This window comes from Eriocheir sinensis, chromosome 1 (assembly GCF_024679095.1).
Source record: "Eriocheir sinensis breed Jianghai 21 chromosome 1, ASM2467909v1, whole genome shotgun sequence".
Classification (NCBI taxonomy): domain Eukaryota; kingdom Metazoa; phylum Arthropoda; class Malacostraca; order Decapoda; family Varunidae; genus Eriocheir; species Eriocheir sinensis.
Window position 1 is genome coordinate 8831081 of NC_066509.1, and position 25731 is coordinate 8856811.

At 43.2% G+C, this 25731-nt stretch overlaps 1 protein-coding gene across 1 annotated transcript in view; it reads left to right on the plus strand.

Moving 5' to 3' along the window:
- The first annotated feature begins 20526 nt into the window (after positions 1–20526).
- Positions 20527–25731, plus strand: part of LOC126987108 (plexin-B-like) — a 224008-nt gene continuing 218803 nt past the window's right edge. The window contains exon 1 of the mRNA XM_050843929.1: positions 20527–20544. The gene's annotated coding sequence lies outside the window, so the exon portion shown is untranslated. The remainder of the gene's footprint in view (positions 20545–25731) is intronic.

Consider the following 25731-nt stretch of genomic DNA (forward strand, 5'->3'; position numbering starts at 1 on the left):
GGAGAAAGCAAGGGAGGAAAGGGGGAATAAAAGACACAAGGAAGGAAGGATGGAAGGAACAAAGGAAGGAATGAAGGAAGGAAGGATGAAAGGTTGTTAGTTTGGAAAGTAAAAAAATAGAGATAAAAGAAAGAAGGAAGGAAGGAATTAAGAGAGGAAGGAAGTGTGATTGCTTGAATAAAAATAAGGAAGAAAGGAAGATTGGACAGGAGGAAAGAAGGAGGAAATGGAGGATGGAAGGATGGACAGAAGAAAAATTGAAACAAGGGAAAAAGAGAAGAAGGAAAGCAGTAAAGGAGAAAAGAAAGGAGATATAAAAGAAAGCAAAGACATTACTAATTAAAGAGAAAACAAAGTAACGAGAAAAGAAAAAAATTTACGAAACAAAATAAGAAATGAAGTTGATTAAAATAGGAACAATGCTGAGATACGAGAGTGGAAGGATGGAACGACTAATCAAAGAGAAGAAATATAGATAGACAGAAAAACAGGAAGAATGGAACGATTGGAAGCAGAAGAGAGGGAGAGGAGAGGAGAGGAAAGACAATGGAAGGAGATATAAAAATGCCAGAGAGGACGGCTAGATAAGGAAGAGGAAGAAGGAAGGAAGGAAAACAGGAAAGACATGGATAAAGAATACAAACAATGACTGAAGAAGGGAAGAGAGATAAAGAGAGAGGAAGAGGGAGGTAAAGAAAAGAAAAGCACTGATGGAGGAAGAGGATAAATAAGAACATAAGAAGAGAGAGATAGAAGAGAGAGAAACAAAAGAATATCGATACCACAAGAAAAAGAGAGAGTAGGATAAAAAAAAGGATGAATGAAAGCAAAACAAAGAAGTGAATGGAAAATACATGTTAGAAAAAAATAAAGGAGAAATATAAGACCAGAAAAGCATGAAACTAAATATAAAGAAAAACAAAAGCGAAACAAACCATCGTTAAATATACATTATACAACTCGTCCCCCCCCCCTCCCCCCCTCCCCACTATTCCTTTCAACATCTTTCCTCCCCTCACCCCATCCACGACCCAGTCCCTCCCCTCAACCTCCCCTCTCTTCTCTTCTCCCTCCTCTTTCTTCCCCTCTCCCATACAGCCCCATCTCTTCCACTCTTCCCTAACCTTGCCTCAGCCCTGTCATTTCCTTCATCTTCCCCTTCCTCTTCACCTTCCCTTTCCTATTCTCATTTCTCTTTCCCTTCTTCCTCCAGTTCTCCTTCCCTCTTCCTCTTCACCTTCCCTTTCCTCTTCCTCTTCACCTTCCCTTTCTTCTTCCTCTTCCCCTTCCCGTTTCTCTTCCCCTTCTTCTTAACGTTCTCCTTACCCTTTCCTCTTTCCCTTTCCCTCGTACTTTCTCTTCCCTTTCCTTTCTATCCTTTCGTGGGTTTTTTTATGTGACTCGATTCTACCTCACTACTACTACTACTACTACTACTACTACCACCACCACCACCACCATAACCACGTCCACCACCAACATCGCCTGATCCAAAAAAAAAAAAAAAAAGGGGAAAATGTTGTTACGAAGACTAAAAATAAATTAATCATAAACTGTGTCGGAATATATACTAAATACACCTCGCGATCAAAGTAAAAAAAGAAAAAGAATCAACATATACGTGTGTGTGTACCTTGATATTAAATTTTTACCTCCAAAAAATGTGTATGAAAAAAGATAAAAGATATTTCCAGCCAAACCAATCTCTGAGCTCACATGGGCCGACCCCTCAAAAAAAAAAAAAAAAAAAGAGGAAAATACAATAAAAATAAAAACAACCCTATCGGTGACCTTACGAAAGAGAGAGAGAGAGAGAGAGAGAGAGAGAGAGAGAGAGAGAGAGAGAGAGAGAGAGAGAGAGAGAGGAGAAAAATCGTGTTTGAGCGGAAACCAAAAATTTTCTAGACTAAAAAGTACGTACTAAAAAAAACACATTTAGTTGGTAGTGGTGGTGGTGGTGGAGGCTGTGGCAGTAGAGATAGTGGTAGTGACAGTAGTGGTAATGGTGGTGGTGGTGGTGGTGGTGGTGGTGAGGTGGAATCAAGCCCTATCAGAGAGCATGGAGGGGTAGGGAGGTGGGGGGATTGGAGGGAAGGGAGGGGAGGGATGGGGTGAGGGGCAAGGGAGGGGAAGCAACAGTAAAAGAGATGGGGCTGGCTGGGAAGGGGAACAGCAGGGGAAAGAGGGGATGTTATAGGGGGTGAGGCGGAGACTGGGGGTGGATACGGTGGGGGAGGGGGGATTGAGGGGTGAGGAGAGAGGGGTGGAAAGGCGCTGAAAAGAATAGGGAGTTGTGTCTATGAGCGAGGGAGGGGAGAGTGGGGGAGTGCGTGGGAGTGTGTGGGAGTGAGTGTGTATAGGTGCAGGGAGTAGAGGGTAGAAGAGGTATGTGTGTGTGTGTGTGTGTGTGTGTGTGTGTGTGTGTGTGTGTGTGTGTGTGTGTGTGAGAGTGAGAGAGAGAGAGAGAGAGAGAGAGAGAGAGAGAGAGAGAGAGAGAGAGAGAGAGAGAGAGAGAGAGAGAGAGAGAGAGGTCAGCGAGCGAGGGGAAGGAAAGAAAGGGAAAGGGGAACATTGTGCAGGGATATAGGGGACAGGTGAGGGCAGGTGAGTATTGTAGCCTACAGGTAAGAGGGGGGCGGGGGGACAGGGGGAATGGAGGTCAGGGAGAGGGGGTAGGGTAAGGCACACGTCCCCCTGGAAACGATATTATATTAGCCAGTTAATAAATATTGGCGGTGGATAATAGCACCTGTTCCCGCTAACGAGGAGCACCTGCCTCGCGTGGGTGGACGAGAGAGAGAGAGAGAGAGAGAGAGAGAGAGAGAGAGAGAGAGAGAGAGAGAGAGAGAGAGAGAGAGAGAGAGAGAGAGATTGTTATTAGTGCTTCATTTTTAGGGCAGATCGCTATCAAAACTTCATTAATTAATATATTTAGTGTTATCATTATCATCTCTTGTTACATATTTATATTTTGTTAATTTTATCATCGGAAGAATTTTATAGCTATTTTTATAACTATATACTGCAGCATCCATTTCTACTACTACTACTACTACTACTACTACTACTGCTACTACTACTACTACCACCGTTACGCCTGGTAGTAGTAGTAGTAGTAGTAGTAGTAGTAGTAGTAGTAGTAGTAGTAGTAGTAGTAGTAGTGGTGTTACAACGACTTTTGCTTTTCATAAATATTTGGATTTATATGCAAATCAACTGATACTTTCTTCTGTGTGTCTTATTTTCTGGTGACCCTTCCATTACATCTTTTCACACACACACACACACACACACACACACACACACACACACACACACACACACACACACACACACGACCTATATGCCCCTCTTTCCCTCATCTATAATCGCATCAATAATGAAGAGGCCTGAAGGGAGAGAGAGAGAGAGAGAGAGAGAGAGAGAGAGAGAGAGAGAGAGAGAGAGAGAGAGAGAGAGAGAGAGAGAGAGAGAGAGAGAGAGAGAGAGAGAGAGGAAATAAAGAGCTGGAGAGATGGAGAGAAGGAATGGGTGATGAAGAGAAGAAATATGGAGAGAGAGAGAGAGAGAGAGAGAGAGAGAGAGAGAGAGAGAGAGAGAGAGAGAGAGAGAGAGAGAGAGAGAGAGAGAGAGAGAGAGAGAGAGAGAGAGAGAGAGAGACCTGGGGGAAAGGGGGGGCCATGTTTACTTCCCCTGTGTCTCCAGCCGGCACCCCGCGGCACTAATAATTATGTGTTTATTGATCTCATTAAGGCGCGCGCAGTAGGGGCCGGAAGGTCATCAGAGCGGCGAGGGGAAGGCCGTGATGGGGCGTCAGGTCATGTTAGGTCATTGGACGGTGGAAGAGGATGGGATGGGATGGGATTTTGATGGGATGGGATGGGATGCGATGGATAAGAAGGGATGGAATGTTATGGGAAGAGGTGGGATGGGTTGGGATGCGGGTGTGATGGGATTTGATGGAATGGGATGTGATGTGATGGGATGAGATGGATAAGAAGGGATGGAATGGTATGGAAAGAAATGGGGTGGGTACGGATTTGGGTGTGATGGGATTTGATGGGATGCGAGGGGATGAGATAAGTAAGAAGGGATAAAATGGTATGGGAAGAAATGGGGTGGGTACGGATTTGGGTGTGATGGGATTTGATGGGATGCGAGGGGATGAGATAAGTAAGAAGGGATAAAATGGTATGGGAAGAAATGGGGTGGGTACGGATTTGGGTGTGATGGGATTTGATGGGATGCGAGGGGATGAGATAAGTAAGAAGGGATAAAATGGTATGGGAAGAAATGGGATGGGTAGGGATTTGGGTGTGATGGGATTTGATGGGATGCGAGGGGATGAGATAAGTAAGAAGGGATAAAATGGTATGGGAAGAAATGGGATGGTTAGGGATTTGGGTGTGATGGGATTTGATGGGATGCGAGGGGATGAGATAAGTAAGAAGGGATAAAATGGTATGGGAAGAAATGGGATGGGTAGGGATTTGGGTGTGATGGGATTTGATGGGATGCGAGGGGATGAGATGGATAAGAAGGGATGGAAGGGTATGGGAAGAGATGGGATGGGTTGGGATGGGGGTTTGATGGGATGGGATGGATAAGAAGGGATGGAATGGTATGGGAGGAAATAGGATGGGTACGGATTTGGGTGTGATGGGATTTGATGGGATAAGGTGGGATTAAAAAGGGATATACTGTAAGGGATGTAAGGTAATGGATTAACACATACAGCAAGATGTTACGAAAAGGTTAACTATTGAAGGAAAACGGGAAGAAGAATTAAGTAGGGAAAATGTGAAAAAAGGAAGATAAAGAAAACAGAGTGAGGAAATAGGAAAAATACCAGTCAGGGAAGGTGAGAGGGAGGAAGATAACAAGGAAAAGATGAAAAAAAGAAGGCAGGAGAAATGAAACGGGAAGAAAAATAAAGGACAAGAGAGAAAAAGAGTAAAGAAGTAAGAAGAAAACCAACATGGAAAAGTGTGAGAAAAGAAATGAGGAAAAGTGACTGAATAAGAGGACAAGAGAAGGAAAAAGGAAGAATAAAAGTATAGTAAGAGAGAATAAGAGTTAGGAAACAGGGAAAAATCAACCCGAGAAAATATGTAAGAGAACAAGACCACGGAAAGAGAAGAAAAGAAAGAAGGAAAATAAGAAAAGAAAAAGAAAGAGTGAAAGAATGAAAAAATATATAGTGAAAGAAGAAAAACAACTTGAGTAAATGTGAAAGATGAAAACGAGGAAAATGATGTGGAGAGGACGAGAAGAAAAACAGGAAAGACGAGGAAAACAGAAAACAGGAAAAACATGAAAGGAAAACAGGAAAGGAAAAACAGGAAAGAAAAACAGGAAAGAAAAAGCAGGAAAAGAAAACAGGAAAGGGAAAAGAGATAAAGAAAACAGGAAAACAAAACAAGAAAGGGAAAAGAGGTAAAGAAAACAGGAAAAAACAGGAAAAGAAAACAGGAAAGAAAAAAAAACAGGAATGGAAAACAGGAAAAACGAGGAAAAATGATGAGGAAAGGAAGAGAAGGAAAACAGGAAAAACAGGAAAAGAAAATAGGAAAGGAAAACAGAAGAAAAAACAGGAAAGGAAAACAGAAGAAAAAACAGGAAAGGAAAACAGGAAAAACGAGGAAAAATGTTGGGAAGAGGACGAGAAAGAAAACAGGGAGGGAAAAAGAAGGGAGGAAAGAGGAAGGGAAGAGGAAGGGAAGGAAGGTCCATCGTCACGGTTCCTCTGGTCAGCTGATAAACACAGAGGAAGTTTTATCTTGAGGAGGGGCTGATGATGCTCTCTCTCTCTTATACACACAACCACACACACATAAACACAGGAGGAGACTAATGATCTCTCTCTCTCTCACACACAGGGAAGGTCATTGAGGGTCTCCCCTTTCTAAAGTAATTGAAGGGTAAATTAGGAGGTTTGTTTATGTCCTCAGATTCATTCTCTCTCTCTCTCTCTCTCTCATAAGTAAGCGAGGGAGAGAACCTATGAGAATGGAGGGAACTTTATGAGGTAGAGAATGAGTCTAGAGGGATTTTGTAGGGAGAGAAAAGAGGAAGGGAAGGAGAGATTTTATGGAGAGAACGAGGAAGGGGAAAGGAAGTAGGGAGAGAGAGAGAGAGAGAGAGAGAGAGAGAGAGAGAGAGAGAGAGAGAGAGAGAGAGAGAGAGAGAGAGAGAGAGAGAGAGAAGGGAGTCGTCAAGGAGGAGAAGATGGAGGAGAAGATGAGAGGGAAAGAAAAAGGAGGGTTTGGCGGAAGAGATGGATGGAGAGAGGGTAGAAAAGGAGGGAAGGAGGGAGAGAAGGGAGATAAGGAGATGAAGGGGGTATGATCTTGTGGCGGAGAGATGTCATTGAGATAGGAGGTTTGGGGTTAAGTGATGCTGTGTAGAGGGGAGATGAAAGGGTGATAATGAGGGTTGATGGGATGCTGAGGGAAGGGAGGGACTCAAGGATGGGGAAGGGAAGCGAGAAGGGTGAAGAGAGGGACGTAAGGGTGGGGAAGGGGAGGAACGGAGTAGGATGAAGGGAAGAGGAAAGAAAACATCAAGAAGAAAAATACATGAAAAGGGACTGAGGAAAATTATGTTAAGAATGTGGAAAAAAAATAAAGGAGGACAAGTGATGATATAAAAAGAGGCAATGAATTAAAGAGTGAGAAAGGGAAGAGATAAAGATAACGGAGGGAAGGAGAGTGGAGGAACGATAAAGTGGAGGAGGAGAGACAAAGACAGGATAGGCAGAAACATGGATATATTGGAAGAAACGATAAAAGGAAGGAATGGAAAAAAAGAAAGGAAGGGAGGAAGATGAAAGGCACGGGAAAGATATATTAAAAGGAAAGGGATGAAAGGTAGAAGTAGAAAATGCTGAAAGAAATGAACGAAGACGAAAGTGGATAATATGAAAGAGAAGAATGTGAGGAAAATCTGTGAATGTGGAGGAAAAAAAAGAAACGGTGGAGGTAAAAGTATTGAAGGAAGAAAAAGGGAGGTGAGGAAGGTTGATGACGTTTACTACTCACTGTTTATCCGTCTTGCCTATCTTCCTTCAGTTTATCCTTTTCTTCCTTCCTCAGCTTCATCCTCTTCTCATTTTCTTCCCGTCCATCTTTACTCTCCTTCCTTCTGAACTTCACTCTACTTTCCTTCCCTCCCTTTTTTTTTCTTTTTCCCTTCCGTCTTTTCTTCTAATCTCCCTCTTCTTTCTTCCTTATTTACTTTCTTCTAATCCCCAATTCCTCTTTTTTCAGTGTCTTCTTCCTTTCTATATTTGACCTTCTCTTACCTCCCCTATCCCTCCTTCCCCTCCTTCCTTCCCTCTTATCTTCTTATCTCCTTCTTCTTTATTCCTTATCTACTTTCTTCTAATCCTCAATTCCTCTTTCTTCAGTGTCTTCTTTCCTTCTCCTCTCTCTCTCTCCTTCCTATTTTTGACCTTCTCTTACCTCCCTTATCCCTCCTTCCTTCCCTCCTCCCCCGCCGCCCTCTGGAGGAATGGGTCGCCCTGTTGTTGACAGTCCAGCCCGGCGTGTTGACATCAATCAGCTGATCTCTCCCGTCTATCCCTCGCGCCACCCTCAGGCCTCACCTCGCCCGCAACCCTGTCTCCGAGCCTCATAACCTTATTTACTGATTCTCCTAACCTTATGATGTCTTTATTTTTGGCTCCTCATGATTCTCTTGTTTCCCTCATAGCTTATTTTCTCTCTCCTCTTCATGACTGTTTTCTCCTCCTTATGATATTGTCCCTTGCACTTAAGGTTTAATTTTTCACTTTCTCTCGTGATTCTTTTCTCCCTCGCAACTTTTTTTTCTTTCTCCTCTTCATGACTTCTCCTTATGATATTTTCTCTAGCACTCAAGGATTTATTTTTCGCTCTCTCTCATAATTTTTCTCCCTCTTTTCATAATATGGTCCTCAGCGCTCACAACTTGTTTTCCTCTCTCCTCTTCATGATTTTCCTCCCCCTCACGATATTGTCACCGGCCACCATTGATTTATTATTCCTTCCTCCCCTCATGACTCTTCTAACCCTTATGATATTGTTTCCATCCCTCTCATAGTTATTTTTCTCCTCCCCTTATGACTCTCTTCTCACCCTCATGAAACTGTCGCTCCGTCTCATTACTTACACAAACACCGTCACGGCCTCGTATTACTAGTAAGTTCATCAATCTTTGGTCCCGTGCCCTCCCGTCTCGCCTGACATCATCATCGTCATCGTCATTCTCTCAGCCAACACAACCTCCTTGAAAGTGAAATAAGGAAAACAAACAATACAGTAATTAAAAGTTCATATATTTCTCTCAGTGATTTATTAGATACACTCAAACCACTTATAAAGAGAATACAAAGTGTCCAACAAAGAAATCCATACATGTGCTTGATAACATTCTCATTTTCAATAATGTTATGGACGAAAAAGAATGCAAATAAGAGAGTAATACATACAGTGTGTAGGGGAAGGATTCGTACACACTAGGAGGCATTCATACACACACATTGTTTGCAAGGTCAGCGTTTGAAGATAACCCACCTACACACATACGCACACATGTGTCCACTCCCGTTTTGAGTGGAGACGAATAGGCCGAAGGCGAGTTACTCAAAGGTGAAAACCTAAAACCTTTACACACGAGATGCAAGGCTTGTGGCTCAGTCCATGGACGTACAAGTAGGTGAGCACAGACATATACGCACCCACAAGAAAAATATTGCAAGCTAAAACTCAAGACTTAAAATCATAAAAGGCCTCCCTGGAAACTTTTCCCTTCAAGATTGTGCGTACGATATGCATTTGACCCGTCACGTGACCTTGTGAGTCGGTGAGTCAGTTAGCCGGTCAGTCACGTAACTTACTAGTCAGTTCATCAGCGGATCAGCCAGTTAGGGATTAAGTAAATGTCTGACCACCTGACTTACTACTGCAATGAATTAGTCAGGTCATCAATCAGTGAGTGAGTAAATGTGTGACTGAATTAATGAGTGTTTGAGCAAATATATGTGAAAGTGAGCCAGTCAGTCAGCCTATTCATACAGCGATTAGTCAGCCAGTCAGTGAGTGAGTCGTTTACAAGACTGATTATTCATGTGAGTGAGCGAGTGAATTAATCAACGAGCCAATCGATGAGCAAAGCGTTACTCGCCCCCGCACGGCACGCGGACTAAAGCTCGCTCAAAAATTAAAAGGAGACGCATTAGTAGCATGTTTGTAGTGGAGTAGGGGCCATTTTAACTCTCTCTCTCTCTCTCTCAAACCCATTCATCTACACATTCACCCATACAAACATCGAGCACCCTTCCCTTTAACCCTTCCTCCTCCTCCCTCTTTACCTGTCTATACACTCTCCCTTTCCTTCCCTCCTCCTCTCACCTTCCTTTTCCTCTCCCCTTTTTCTCGGTCGGATCTGGTCTGTATCGAGCGAGGGTGAGAGGGCAGAAGAGGGGAAGTGAGGGGAGGTAAGGGGCGTCAGAATCATACGTCTTAGGTTCTGCTGGAGGGGAATTAAGACGAGGGGAAAGAAGGGGTGTAAATAGCTGGCGTGAGGGGGCCTAAGGGGACACGGTGAGGAGAGGGACGCGGAGGAGGGGAAAAGGGGAAAGAAAGGGTAAGTGGAGTGAGGCGAGGATTGCTAAGTTTGTGGGTGATACAGAGAGGAGTGATGGAGGGATGAGGGAGGAAAGGGAAGTGAGGGGAATGACTAAGGGGAAAAGAGTAAAGGGTGAAGTGAGGAGAGAGAGAGAAAGAGTGTGTGTGAGGGAGTAAAACGGGAAGCAGAAACAATAGACTAAAAAGGGGGGGGGGTGATAAGGACGTAGATAAAGAGAGAATAATAGAAGGGGGAGTGAGTGAGTGCTAATCAGAGGGGGAACAAAATACCTGCCATAGAAAAGGTAATAAAAGAAACGCCCGGCAAACACTACGGAGCATAACGACGAGAGAACGAATTATTCAGACACACAAAAATGCATAAAGGAAATCTATAGAGAGGGACATAAAAAAACTTTCCACTTGATCGATTAAATAAGCTTTTGAATGTGGACTAAGAGACCTCATTAGTGTAAGAGGTGGAGAGGAAGGGAGTGGAGGGATGAGAGAGAGAAGGAGGAGGAGGAGAGTGGGGGGGGAAAGAGAGTGGAGGGATGAGAGAGAGGAGGAGGAGGAGAGAGGGGGGGGGGGAAAGAAAGAGAGAATTTACCTTATTATTCATGAAAGGAAATTAGCATTGAAGGGATTGTAGTACTACCAGGCTCTCATTTCTCTTCTTCCTCTTCCTCCTCCTCCTCCTCTTGAAGCTCTCCTCTCTCTCCGGCTCCCTCCATTCCTCTTTCTTATTTTTGTTTGCTTTTTTCTCTTCTCTCCTTCTTCGTTTTTCCGCCAGAGTTCACCACTTCAGTCGCCTCTCCGTCCTCCTCCTCCCTTCCTTCCTTCCTTCCTTCCTTCCTCTGTTCTTTCTTTTATCTCGGGTTTTTATTTCCATTCTCTCTCTCTCTCTCTCTCTCTCCTACACACACACACACACACACACACACACACACACACACAAGCAAAGAGGCAATTAGTGGAATTAGGTAATCAAAAAGGCAATGAATAACTTAAAACACAAGGAGAGAAAATTATTAGAAAAAAAGTTAAATAGTGGAAAATGTGAAGAATAGGCAACTGAGAATCACAACCGAGTTACACTCTCTCGGGGTAAAAAGTTTTCTTATTCAATTCTGGCATAAATCTGACTTAGTTTATTTAATTGTCTAGAATATTCAACCATGGTGGTGGAGGTGGCGGTGGTGGTGGTGGTGGAGGTGGTGGTGGTGGTGGTGGTGGTGGTGGTGGTGGTGGTAGTGATGGTGGTGGTGGTAGTGGTGGTGGTGGTAGTGATGGTGGTGGTGTTCCTTCTACAAGATCGATACAGGATAATTAATGACACAACCGCACCAGCACTTTTACTTCTCTCAGACGAATCCAGATCCACACGTAAACACACACGACTATCAAACAACTCCTTTCCTCCCTGTCCTCCCTTTCCTCTCTGTCCCACACCGTTTCTCTCTCTCTCTCTCTCTCTCCAGTCCTCTCACCCTTAACCACTCTATCCTCCCCTTGTTTCTTCCCTCTCTCTATCACCTACCTCCTCTCCCTCCCTCCCTTCCCTCCCTCCTCTCCCTCCTCTCCCTCCCTCCCTAACTACCCTCCATCTCTCCCATAATGCTTCCTACATTCCACCATATCGTCATTCCGTGTAAGAAATGAGCCTTTGCAAAGACTCAGATAACCACACTTTTTTTTTCCCTCCCCTCTCTCTCTCTCTCTCGCTCAAGATATGTCTCTTCCTCCCTTTCTCCCTCCCTCCCTTCTTATAGCTGCCTCTTCCTTAGAATCTCCCCCCCTCCTCCTCCTCCTCCTCCTCCTCCTCCTCCTCTTCCTCTTCCTCCTCTTCCTCCTTAGTATTCCGGAGGCGGATTGCGATTCCCAGATAGGAAGAGTTGGAATCTGGTCTGTCTGAGGGGATGGAATGGAGGAAAGGGAGGGAGAGAAAGGTAAGGAAGGGAAGGTAAGAGGGGAAGGTAAGCGAAGGTAGCGGAGGGTGAAATCGGGGAAGGTAACGAAGCTTGGGGGAAAATATGAAAGATAATGAAAATGTAAACGGGAATAGGAGAGAAGAGAAAGAGATAAATGGAAAAGACTGAAAAATTAAAAGAAGAATAGAGGAAAAGACCGAGGTAAAGGAAAAATAATGGAAGAAAGGGTGAAATAAGTAAATGAGAAAGATGCTAAGGGAAAAATGTAAGGAAAAAATATGATAAATTAAAATGAGAAGAGAGAGAAAGAGAACGAGATAACGGAAAAATTAATGGAAGAAAGGATGAAATAAGTAAATTAAAGACATACTAAAAGAAAAGCGTCTGGAAAAAAAGAAAAAAATGTTAAATGAAAATGAGAAGAGAGAAGGAGAACGAGATAACGGAAAAATAATAGAAAAAAAAGAAGAGATAAGTAAACAGAGAAAACGTTAGAAGTAAAAGTGTTAGAAAAAATAAGAAAAAAATATAACCTAAAACAAGAATACGAAGGAAAGAAACAAAATATAGGAAAAGAAAGAATAAGATAAACAAAGAGAAAAGACACCAAAAGAAAAGTGAATGGAAAAAAAATGAAACTGATAAATGAAATCGAGAAAAGAAAGGAAAAAAAACGAGATAAAAGGAAAAACAAAAAGGGAAAAGAAAACCAATAAAGGGAGAAATAAAAAATGGGAAAAAAACAGAAAAGACAGGAAAAGAATTGTGTAAGGAGAGAAAGACTGGAGACAGGAAAGATTAAGAGGATAAAGAAGGGAAAGATAAGGGTGAGAAATGAAGAGGCTCTTGAAAGGAAAGGAAATAGACGGGAAAATGACAGGAAAATAGACGGGAAATGACAAGAAAATAGATGGGAAAATGACAGGAAAACAGACTGGAAAATGACAGGAAAATAGACAGACGGGAAAATAGACGGGAAATGACAGGAAAATAGACGGGAAAATAAACGGGAAAATGACAGGGAAATAGATGGGAAAATGACAGGAATATTAACGGGAAAAAGACAGGAAAATAAACGGGAAAATGACAGGAAAATAGACGGGAAATGATAGGAAAATTAGACGGGAAAATGACAGGAAAATAGACAGACGGGAAAATGACAGGAAAATAGACGGGAAAGACAGGAAAATAGACGGGAAAATGACAGGAAAATAGACGGGAAAGACAGGAAAATAGACGGGAAAATGACACGAAAATAAACGGGAAAAATGACAGGAAAATAGACGGGAAAATGACAGGAAAATAGACGGGAAAAATACAGGAAAATAGACGGGAAAATGACAGGAAAATAGACGGGAAAATGACAGGAAAATAGACGGGAAAAATACAGGAAAATAGACGGAAAAATGACAGGAAAATAGACGGGAAAAAGACAGGAAAATAGACGGGAAAATGACAGGAAAATAGAGGGGAGAAAGACAGGAAAATAAACGGGAAAATGACAGGAAAATAGGCGGGAAAATGACAGGAAAATCGACGGGAAAATCGACGGGAAAAAGACAGGAAAATAGACGGGAAAAAGACAGGAAAATAGACGGGAAAAATACGGGAAACAGACGGGAAAAATACAGGAAAACAGACGGGAAAATGACAGGAAAAAAAGGGTGGTGAGAAAAGGGGAAAGAATGAAAAAGATAAAAATAATAAAAATAAAAATAAAATGATGAAAGACAAGAAGGAAAAAAACAAAAAAAACAAACATTGGAGACGATATGAAGGAAGGAGGGAAAAACGTGAGTAGGAGTAAGAAATAGGAATTGAAGGAAAGACGATAAAGACGACAGGAGGAGGAGGAGGAGGAGGAGGAGGCGGAGAGAAAACAGGAGGGAGGGAAAAGGAAATTATGGGGTCTTTATAGATGAGAAGGGGGGGGGAGGGGAGGCATGTGGGGAAAGCGACGGGCTGAATTAACAAAAAGGGGAAGACAGACAGACAGACAGACAGACAGAGACATAGGCAGAAAAAATGTGTTGAAAAAAGCTGAAATACCCAAATCACATATTAATAACCTATACATGTAAACACACACACACACACACACACACACACACACACACACACACACACTTTTATTCAGAAATTGCAATAAGCATCTGCATATTAAAAAAAGAGGCAAAATAACACCTTAGGCCCTCCCTGGTAGGCCTAATTTCTTGCTCCTGTGGCGAAAGGAAGGGAGGAGAGAGTAGGAGAAGATGGAAGAGAGGAAGGGAGAAGAAGGGAGGGGAAGGATGGGTGGAAGGGAGGAGGGTGGGGAAGGGAAGGGAGGGAAGGGAGAATGGAGGGGAAGGAAGGTTTGAAGGGAGGGAAAGGAGAAGAAGGGAGGGGAAGGGAGGGTGGAAGGAAGGAAAGGGAGAAGGGAAGGGATTGGAGGGTGGAAGGGAGGGAAGGGGAGAGGAGCGAGGGTCTGAGAATATTGCAAGAGATTAGAAATTTCTCATTCCTTGCGATTATTATCAAGGAACGTGTGTGTGTGTGTGTGTGTGTGTGTGTGTGTGTGTGTGTGTGTGTGTGTGTGTGTGTGTGTGTGTGTGTGTGTGTGTGTTCGTGGCCTTCGTTTATGAGCTGATAACGAGAGAGAGAGAGAGAGAGAGAGAGAGAGAGAGAGAGAGAGAGAGAGAGAGAGAGGAAAAACAAATGACAAACGAGGTGACACAGCGAAAGACTGATGAGGGGAAAGCGTGAGGCAAAGAGGAAGTGGAAGATAAGGAGGAGGAGGAGAAGGAGAAGGAGGAGGAGGAGGAGGAGGAGAAGGAGAAGGAGAAGGAGGAGGAGGAAATATCGGTTGCGGAAACCATTGAAGGAAAGGGATGAGAAAATGGGAAAAAAATAATGAATGAGCAAGAAGGATAAAGAAAGAAAACGAGGACTTGGAAAACAAAACAAGACTGCAGACTGCGAGAAAAGGAAGTATAGAAAAAGCAAATAACAACGAAAAGAGCAAAATAAAATAAAACAAACGAATGAGAAATGATAAGCAAAATCTTTCATCTAATACAAAAAAAAGACATAGAGAGCAAAATAAAATAAAATAACGCATGAAAAAAATATCCATAACTTAAACCATAAGAAAAAATCGAAAGACGACATTGGCAATAGGAAAATAGGTTATACCAAGAATAATTGTGTACTGAACAGAAAACAATATCGGGGCGCCTCACAGCACGATATGTTAAGCCTCGGCGGACGAGGCTCACCTGGAATAGACAAACACCCGAGTTACCTGGAGTCCCCGTGGCGCGGAATTCGTTACCTATCCAATGACGCAATGTACCTTTATTTTATTTACAGCGGCCGGGAAAAAGGGAGAAAAATATCATCAAAGTATTTACGATTTATACAAGATTGAGCGTTGTCTAGAGTCCCATAGGAAAGTGACGAAATGTACCGTTATTTTATTTACAGCGGCGGGGAAAAAAAAAGGAGAAAAATATCATCAAAGTATTTTCGATTTATACAAGAGTGAGCGTTGCCTAGAGTGTCATAGCTGGTGTGTATTTCCTCTTTTTTCCCTGTACGATAATAAAGAAAATATCATCAAAGTATTTACGATTTTTATGAGAGTGAGGGTTGCCTACAGAGCCATAGGAAGTGTATAGTTAATCTTTGTTCCCTGTATGATAAAAAATAATAAATTGAAAACTGCAATTTTTTTACAGCAAAGGAAACAGCTCAAGGGCAAAAAAAGGAGACAATAATGAAAAAAAAAGCCCGCTAATCACTGTTTCTACGAATAAAGGGTTCAGAGGAGTGGCCGAAAGAGAGGTCACCGATACTCTCCTTTTACGATATACATTAGTGAATGTTTCCTAGAGTACTGAATCAAGTGTTCGTTCATCCTTTAAACCCGAAACAATAAAAATAAACTTGAAGAACGCAATGAAACGGTTTTTGACGATGCATATATGAGTGGTTGTTGCCTAGTGTGGCGCTGCAATTGGACAAAGAAAGAAACTTCGATAACGCGATGAAACGGGTAGGGAAAAAAATAAACAAATAAAACGTAGCTGCCCAAAAATGATGAAGAAAGTAGAGGGAAGGTGAGAAGTAAATGACGATGAGAAAAAAAGTAGTAAAACGGTTAGGGTGAAAAAAAGAAAATGAAAACTAGTTGACAAAAAAACGATAAAGAATGAAGGTGATAATTAATTGACAATGAGAAAAAAAGAAACAAAAAAAGTAATTAAACAGTAAGGGTGGAAAAGAAGAAAGGATGGAAACTCGTTGACGAAAAAAATGATGTGGAAAATATAAAGAAAGTAATAATTAAATAACAATGAGGAAAAAAAAAGGAGTTAACAGTAAGGGTGAAAAAAGAGAAAGAATGAAAAGTAGTTGACAAAAAAATTATGAAGAAAGTCTAATGAAAGTAATAATTCAGTGATAATGAGAAAAAGAAAACAACAACAACGCAGTGAAACGGAAATGGTGAAAAAAAGAAAGAATTCAAATTAGTTGACCAAAAAAGGGATGAAGAAATATATGAAAGTGAGAATTACATGACAATGAAAAAAAAAAAAAAAAAAATACGCAGTGAAACGGTAAGGGTGACAAAAAAAAAAAAAAAACACAGCTCCAAAAAATTGATGAAGAAACTACAGAGAAAGTGATAATTAAATGACAATGGAAAGAAAAAAAAAGAAAATCCGGCGGACACACGTGGCCCGCCAGGTGGCCTCAAAGTTAATTAGTCATGTGCAGGTGAGCCGCCGGTCCTCAGGTGGACTAACGGGGCCTCATTAAAAGCGGGGAATTAAGCGAATTAGTGACTCAATTTTTCCATATTTTACCATTTTTTTCGCATATTTCGTGAATGCTTCGTGAGTGTTGCTTTTTTCCCCTCATCGCCGAGGTTTTTAATTGCTTGGCGTTTTTCTGACATGCTGATTTCTTTTTTTTTTTTGGGGGGGGGAATCCGAGTTGTTAATTTTTTTAATTGTTTAATGATGCCGTTAATAGCTCTTGCATTTTTTTTCTCAACACACACACACACACACACACACACACACACACACACACACACACACACACACACAATCGCATCACAAACACACAGACAAAGACAGAAACAGATATAAAAAGACACAAATGGACAGAGGCAAACAGACAAACAGACATAGGGATGGAAACACACACACACACACACACACACACACACACACACACACACACACACACACACACACACACACAGAAACAAACAAACAAAAAAATCACATCACGAACAGACAGGAAAAAAAATAAAGGGCAGATAAAATGACAGACAGACAGACAGACAGACAGACAAAAGGAAACAGGAAGACCGGGAAAGGAGAATGGGAAGCCAGGGAAAAAAGTGACAGACAGACAAAGAAAAGAACGAAAGAAAGAACGGAGGAGGAAAGCCGGAGGAGACGCTGACGAGGACGACACTGCAATAAAGGAGAAAATCTTGGATCTTTCCTATTTTATTTAAGCCGTAAGAGCCCACCAATCTTGCCCCTCTGCCTCCCTCCCTTCCTCTCACCGCTCTCCAATCTTCCTCTCTCTTCCTATTTTACTCTTCTGTCTTTCTCCTCCTCTTCCTTTTTTACTCTCTGATCTTCCTCCTTATCTTCCTCTTTTACTCTCCGATCTTCCTTTTTCTCTCTCCGATCTTCCTCCTCCTCTTCCTCTTTTTTCCTCCTGTCTTCCTCCTCCTCTTCCTTTTTCACTTTCCTCTCTAGTTCCTCTTCTGCTACTTCTATTTTCACTCCCATATCTTCTTCTCTTCCTCTCATCTCTTCTACTATCCTTCTCCTCTTCCTCTTTAACTCCATCTTCCTCCTTCTCTTTCATTTTCACGCTTCTATTTTGTTTCCTTCTCTTCATCTCACCACTACATCTTCTTCCTCTTCCTCTTGTCTCTTCTACTTTCCTCATTCTCTTTCTCTCACTACTCTCCTATCTTCCTCCTCCTCTTCCTCTCTAACTCTCCTATCTTGCTGTTTTCCTTCCCCTCATCACTCTTATCTACTTCCTCCTGTTCTCCTCATCATAATCTTATCATCTTCATTTTCCTGTAACCACAATCATATCCTTTCCCTTCTCCTTATTTCTCTCTTCACGCTCTTATGTTCCTCCCTCTCTTCCTCCCATTATTCTCTTATTTTCCTCCTTTTCTCCCTCTCTCCCCTTTTCTATTTTGCTCCTATTCTCCTATTCCTCTCTTCACTCTACAACTTACCTCCTTCTCTCTTTATCCTTTCTTTCCATGTCCCTTTTTCTCTCTCTTTTTCTCTCCTTCCTTCTTTTCTTCCTACCTAACCCTCTCTCGGTTTCTCTATCATTTCCCATTCTTTTCCTTTCTCCCTATTTTCCTATTCCTTCTTCCTTCTCTCCTTCCCTAACCCTCCTTTCTAACTCTCTTTATTCCTTTCCCGTCCCTTTCTCCTTCCTTCCTCTCTTTCTTCCCTCCCTCCCTCCCTTCACTCTCCTCTTCCTCTTTCTCTAACCATCCTTCTTAACTCTATTCATTCCCCGTCCCTGTCTCCTTCACTACTCCTTCCCTCCTTTCTTCCTTTCATCCCTCCCTCCCCCCCTCCCAGCATCCTCCATTGCTTGATTGCCTCCCTGAAAATCTGTGAAAATCCCGACAGCAAGTGTAACGAGGTGGAGGCGTGGGTAATATTGCTGAGGTGGTGGTGGGGGGGGGAGGAGGAGGAGGGGGAAGGGAAAGAAATAGAAGATGATAGGGGGGTTGGCATGGAGATGATGTGGGGTTGAGGGAGAGGGAGAGGTGGGAAAAGGAGGGTTGCTGAAGGGGAGGAGGTGGAGGGGAAGAAAAGAGAGGATGGGAGGGGGGGGGGAATGGAGATGAGTGAGGGAGAGGGAGAGAGAGGGATAGGTGGGGAAATAGGGATTGGCTGGGGGATTGTAAGGATGGGGAAGCTGTAGATTGGGTTGAGATGGATTTTAGAGGAGAAATGAGGAAGAGAGACCGTGGTGGAAGTGGGGAAAGTGGAAATGGGGGTGTTTAAACGGGGTAGGAGATGAAATAGGGAAGAGAGGCTGAGGATAGAAGCGGGGAAAGTGGAGGTCTTGTCGGCTGGTTAAGGGTGGGGAGAGAGAAGTGTATGGGAGGTTGGTGTGGGTGGATGGGTAGGTTTGGATGGGGAGAAGTCTGAGGTTGGGGTGGAAGGGGTTAAGAGAACGAAGATCAAAGGTAGTAAGGAGGGGAGGAGGTGGAGGGAGGAGGTGGTGGGGAGGGGGTTAAGGAGGAGAATGAGGAGGAGAAAGACTGATGGAGGTGGATGAGGCTCTGAGGAGAAGTGGTGGTGATCGCGGTGAAAAATGGTGGTGACAGGGGGGGGGGGGGGGGGAAGATGAGGCTGAAGGCAGAAGGGAAGGGGGGAGGAAAGGAGGGAGGGAGGGAGGAAAAGGATGCTATGCTGGTAGTGGAGGTGGTGGTGGGGGGGGAGGGAAAAAGATGTTGAGAGAGAGAGAGAGAGAGAGAGAGAGAGAGAGAGAGAGAGAGAGAGAGAGAGAGAGAGAGAGAGAGAGAGAGAGAGAGATGCTGCAGATAAGGGAGATGGAAGGAAGGAGTGATGGAAAAAGGAGGAGGAAGAGGAGAAGGAGGCGGAGGGGGGGGGGGGTGTTAAGATGCAAATACAGGAAATAGGAAAAATTAATAAAAGAAGAATAGAAAATAAGAAAAAAAATAGTAAAATAAAAAATAAAAAAATCCAAAACGAAGAAAATGAAGAAGAAAAATAAGTTTGAAGGTAGTGAAGAATTGTGATGTTCAAGAAGAAGGAGAGAGAAAGAGAGAGAGAAAGGGAAAATTGGAGAATGATAGAGATTGATGGTTTAGGAGAAGATGAAGAGGTGGACGAAAATGGAAGAGGGGGAGGAGGAGGAGGAGGAGAAAAGATGAAAAGGGAGAGAGGAGAGAACGACAGGACGTAAAATGGAAATAGTACACAGAGAGGGGAGGAGGAGGAAAGAAAGGAGAGCAAACGAAAAAGAGAGAAGGAAAGAAGAGGGGAGGAAGAAAATGAAACCGGAGGGAAATACAGGGAAGGGAGAATAGAAGGGGAAGCAGAGGGAAAAGGAAGAAGGGAAGCGAAGGAAGATAAAACGAAAGGGAGGAAAAATTAAAAGGGAGAAAAAAGGAACGGAGAAAAAAGAATGGAAGGAAATACAATGAAGGGAAGGGAGAAAGGAAAGGAAAACAAAGGGAAAGGGGAAGAAGAAGGAAGAAGGGAAGGAAGATAAAATGAAAAGGAGACAAAATTACAAGGGAGAAAAAAATGGAAGGAAATACAATGAAAGGAAGGGAGAATGGAAAGGAAAACAGAGTGAAAGGGGAAGAAGAGATAAGGAAGGAAGATAAAATGAAAGGGAGACAAAATGAAAAGGGAGGAAGAAGGGAGAACAAAAAGAGAAAGAAAAGGAAGATAAAGAGAAATACAGGGAAGGGAGAATAGAAGGTGAAACAAAGGGAAAGGGAAAGAAGGGATAAGGAAGGAAGGAAGGGAGACAAAAAAGGGAGAAAGAAGGAAGGGAAGGAGAAAATGAAAAGAAAATGGAAATGGAAAGAAATACAAGGAAGGGAAGGGAGAATGGAAGAGAGAAGGGGAAGAAAGGATAACGAAGGAAGGTGAAAGAAAAGGGAAAAGAAGGAAGAGAGAAAAGGGAGACAAAATTAAAAGGGAGAGAAAGGACACAAAATTGAAAGGAAGGAAGAAGGGTAGGAGAAAAGGGAGACTAAATCAAAAGGGAGAAAGAAAAAGGGAAAGGGAGGGAAAAACGAAAACGAGAAGAAAATGATAGTTTAAGTTCATTACCACAAACTTTCCCCCCACAGGGCCATTATTATCTATAGTCCTCCCGTAAAACTATGTCCTAACCTGTCATTTTCCTTTTCAGGTGAGCCATCACGTGACCCTCTCGTCTTGGACAGGTGAATCGCTGCTTGATTACAGGTGAGGGGGCGGTGCGGGGAGTCACCAAAATAGTTATGGCCCGGAGAGTAATGGCCGTAATGGGCATTAATACCGCTTCTCTGCAGGTAATGACGCCATTATTCCTGCTACTAAAAATATGAAAGCGCCATACACACACGCACGCACGCACGCAAACACACACACGCACATACACACACACACACACACACGAGGATACATATACATACATACATACATACACACGAACACTAACCCGGTACTTTAGCTATAAAAGATTAAAAACTACATACACTCACGCACTGCAACACGTGAACACACACACACACACACACACACACACACACACACATGAATACATACACACAGACAAACGCTTTCACAATACATCATTAAGTTCACCCCTTTTCGCTCCCCTTCACCCCCCCTTTCCCCTCCCTTTACCTCCCTTCCCTTACACCACCTTTCCCTCCCCTCCCTACCTTTCCCCTCTTTCTGCACTCCCTACCATTCCTTTTCCTTCCTTTCCCTCTCCTTCCCCTCCCCACCTTCACTTTTTCCTTCCTTTCCCTCTCCTTCCCTCCCACCTTCACTTTTTCCTTCTCCTTCTCCTTTTTTTTCCTTTCCCTTTTTTCCTCCACCCCCTTACCCTCCTTGTTCCCTTTCCTGTTTCTCCCTCCCTTTCTTCCTTCCCTTTTCCTTTCTTTCCTTCCTTCCTTTCCTTACCTTTCCTAGCCCACCTTTCCCTCCATTTCCCTTCCTCCCTCCCTGGCTTTCTTTCTCCCTTCTTTTCCTTTCTTCACCAATCCCTTTCCCTCTCCCCTGTCTTCCCCACCTTCCCCTTTCCATCCCCTTCCCTTCCCTTCCTTTCCTTCCCTATTTTTCTTCCTTCACCTTTCACTCCCCTCACATCTCCACTCCCTCCCTTCCCGACCTTTCCCTTTTCCTCTCTATCTCCTATCCACCTTCCCCTTGCCTTACCTTTCCCCTCTTTTCGGCGTGGTCCGGCCCGGTACAACACAAGGGGAGAGGAGGGGAGAAAGGGAGGGAGGGGAGCATAGAGGAGTTCAATCCACCGTTCTGAATCCATTGTACCTGTCCTTTCACATACCTGAGCAGTAATTAATGACTCTACCTGCTAAATTGGAGGGGGAATTATGTCCTGCTTCTGCTACCTCACCTCACCCCCCCCCCCTTTACCTCACCCTCCTCCTCCTCCTCCTCCTCCTCCCTTTCCCCTCCTGCCCCCAATTACCAGCGAGGGGAAAATAGTTGAGTTCTCCGCCAGAGGGGAAATGTGTTGATGTTTTTCCTTCCTCCGTTTTTTTCTTTCTCTGTTCTTGTTCGGTTTTGTGATTTTTTTTTCTCTCCTCCCCTGTTTATGATTATTTTCCCCCGTGGTCGTGCTGGTGGTGGTGTTGGTGGTGGTGGTAATGGGGAGGAAACGGAAGAGGAGGTGGAGGAGAGGAGAGGGTGAGGAGGATTTGCAGATGCCTCTCATATTTCTCTTTCGCAACCCTGAATTCCTTCCTCTCTGTCCGCTCTTATTCATGGTTATCCACACCACTGCTACCCCCCCCCCCACTACCACCACCATTACCACCACCATTACTACTACTACTATTACTTCTACGAGACTCTACCACAAACACGTCTACCATCAATTATTACCACCACGACTCATACTACCACCACCATAACTATTACTACTAACACTAACACTCCCACAACTATTCCCATCACTACTACAACAATCACTACCAAACCACCACTGTTACCACGACTACCATTACGCCCCCATTACTACTACCACTATCGCTACTACTACTACTACTACTACTACTACTACTACAACTAACATCAAAACGAAAGCTATTTCACTACAAAAATACGAACCGCTGTCAATTCCCACCATCTCCACCACCACAAACAATATCAACAACAACAACCACAAGCAGTCAACCCCCCCCCCCCCCTTCCACACACATACAAACATACTCTTTCCCATCTTTCCCTTCTCCGGTATTTTCTTAGGCACATCGTTCCGTCGCTTCGCTCGTCTCCCATACACACTCCAATGAATAACTTGGCTATGCATTAGTCTGTTTGAGGAGCGGCGGGGTAAGGTGAAGCCATCTCTGACGTCTTGCTGCCGCCATATTTGTATTCCATTTACTTGCATTAACATACCATTATGACTTAATGTATTTTGTGTACATATTCCTTTGAAGCCCCGCGACTCACGACTGGAGAGGAGGAGGAGGAGGAGGAGGAGGAGGAATAACGGATGAGTGTTTTCTTACGTAACTGATCCACTTTTATCCTTTTTTTTCTTCTTGTGTGAATGAATAACACGTCTGAGGGAGATGCTTATAATAGCGGCCGTGAAAAGCTCTGACGCCATTAGAAGTCCTTGGCGGTGGTGGGTGACTCATGTACGTGTGTGTGTGTGTGTGTGTGTGTGTGTGTGTGTGTGTGTGTGTGTGTGTGTGTGTGTGTGTGTTGGTGAATGACAGGAAATTCGCCGTACACTCGCCTCCGGAAACGACGAGATAAACTAAACTAAACTAAGCTATTCGCCGCCAACCGTTTCTTGTGTGATGTGAGGGTTGACAACATCGCTAAACGTCATGACATTTCCTACCAATCAGTGTGGCGCTAAACAGACTTATAACTAGCTATACTACTCCTGGTGACCTGTGATTAAGTTTGCAGCGATACCAAAAGTTGTTCTTCTACACAGCAAAGGAAACAGTTCAGGGACAAAAAAAAATGTAGACAAAAAGGAAAAAGCTTATCACTCCTGTTAATAGATGTACGTACAGAGGAGTTGCCATAAGAGAGTGTGATGGACTCGGTAACAATAAAAAAAAAGATAGTGTGTGTTTCCTGGCGACAGATTGCTGCGAGGATATTCTGGGAGCGTGGGAGTTGTCTGAGGGTAGAGTCAAAAGAGAAAAAAAGAGAAATTGTTATGAATCAGAAATTATTATCTGGGGAACTTGAAACTTACTCACACAATATAAAATCAATGAGACGAATAACCACAGACATAATCGTAAATACATGTGAGGGAAACATTTTAAAGACGAGGAAAGGGAAAGGAGGAAAAAATACATACGAAAAAAAAAACTTGAAATTGTTATGAATGAAAAATAATTACTTAGGGAATTTTAAACTTAGTCAAACACCATATAGAACCAACAAGAGGAATAACCACAGACATAATCGTAAATACATGAGAGAGGGAACTATTTTAAAGACCACAAGGAAAGGGAAGAAGAAAACACATGCGAGAAATAACTAAAAATTGTTATGAATAAAAATAAACGAGTAACTAGACATAATCGATACATGAGAGAGGGAACTATTTTAAAGAGAACAAGGAAAGGGAAAAAGGAAAAAATATATACGAAAAAAATGGAAATTGCAAAAATGAAAAATAATTACCTAGGGAATTTTAAACTTACTCAAACGCCAATGATATTAACAAGACGAATAACTATAGACACAATCGTAAAAATATCAGATGGAAACATTTTAAAGACCGCAAGAGAAGGGAAAGGGAAGAGGGAGAAGAAAACACACACGAAAACTTTGCTTGTTATAGAGGGAGAGAGAAACCGAGGAAGGACTTCAATACCTGACCGAAGAGAAAGTCCAATATGGGTTATTTTTACGGCGTGTTTGGATCGGTGGAGAGGCGTGGGTGGTGTTTGCTTCCCCTCCCCTCCCTATCTTTCTTCCAGTATCTCCCTCCCTTCCTTTTCTCCTCCCCCTCCCTATCTCTCTCTTTTATCTTCCCACTCCTTTCCTCCAATATTCATTTCATTTCATAAGCTGGAATTCCATGTTCTCTCTCTCTCTCTCTCTCTCTCTCTCTCTCTCTCTCTCTCTCTCTCTCTCTCCTATCTTCTCTATCTTCCTTTTCTTTCTTTGTATTTTTTCTCCCATCACTTGCCAGCTGCTTGCATCTTCTCCTCCTCCCCCTCTTCCTACTCCTCCTCCCCCTCCTCCTCCTCCTCCTCCTCCTCCTCCACTTCCTCAGACAGCCACAAACTTCCTCACAATCCTCGCCTCTTCCCATCCCTCCCTTCCCCATTAAATTCCCATCTCCTCATCTCCCAATCCCCTTCGGTCCAGGTAACACAGCCACCTGCCTTCCCTTTAATCAAGCTCCCCACCTTTTTTCCCTTTCCATTTCTTCCCTTTCCCTTCCTTCTCTTATGCCGTAGAAACAACACCTTTTTTCTTCTCTTCTTCTTCTTCCTCCTCCTCCTCCTCCTCCTCCTCCTCCTCCTCCTCCACACCTGCATACACCTGTTAGTAATTTTTTCCCTCTTTCCTCCCTCTCCTTTTGCACTCCTCCCCCCTCCCTCCCTCCTTCCTTCCCCTAACATACACAGGAGCCAATGGAAAAACATACTGAGAGAGAGAGAGAGAGCGAGAGAGAGAGAGAGAGAGAGAGAGAGAGAGAGAGAGAGAGAGAGAGAAGAGGAAGAGAGAGAGAGAGGAAGAGAGAGGAGAAAAGGAGGAAAGAAGGAAAAAGAAGTTAGAGAAAGGGAGGGAACGAGAGGAGAAGGAAGGTAATGGAAGTGCGGGAAAGAAAGTAAAGGGGAAAGGAATGGAAGGGAATATAAGGGAAGGAAAGGAAAGCTAAAGGAAGAGTGGAAAGGAAGGAGAAAACTAAAGGAATAGCTGGGAAAGGAAGAGCTCATAGAAGGAAAGGGAAAGAAAAGAAAGAAAGGGAAATGAAGAATAGAGAATTGAATGGAACGGAAGAAGTGGGGAGAGACAAAAGGGAAGGGAAAAGAAGGGAAGAAATGAGAAGAAAGGGAAAGGAAGGGAAGGATGGAGAATTGAATAGAAGGGAAGAAGGGGGGAGAGACGAAAGGGAGGGGAAAAGAAAGGAAGAAATGAGAAGAAAGGGAAAGGAAGGGAAGGAGAGAGAATAGAATGGAATGGAAGAAGGGGAGAGAAACGAAAAGGGAGGAGGGGAAAAAAAGGGAAAAAAAGAGAAGGAAAGGGAAAGGAAGGGAACAAAAGAGAAGGAAAGAGAAAGGAAGGGAAGGATAGAGAACTGAATGGAAGGGAAGAAGGGGAGAGAAACGAAAGGGAGGAGGGGAAAAGAAAGGAAGAAATGAGAAGAAAGGGAAAGGAAGGGAACAAAAGAGAAGGAAAGGGAAAGGAAGGGAAGGATAGAGAACA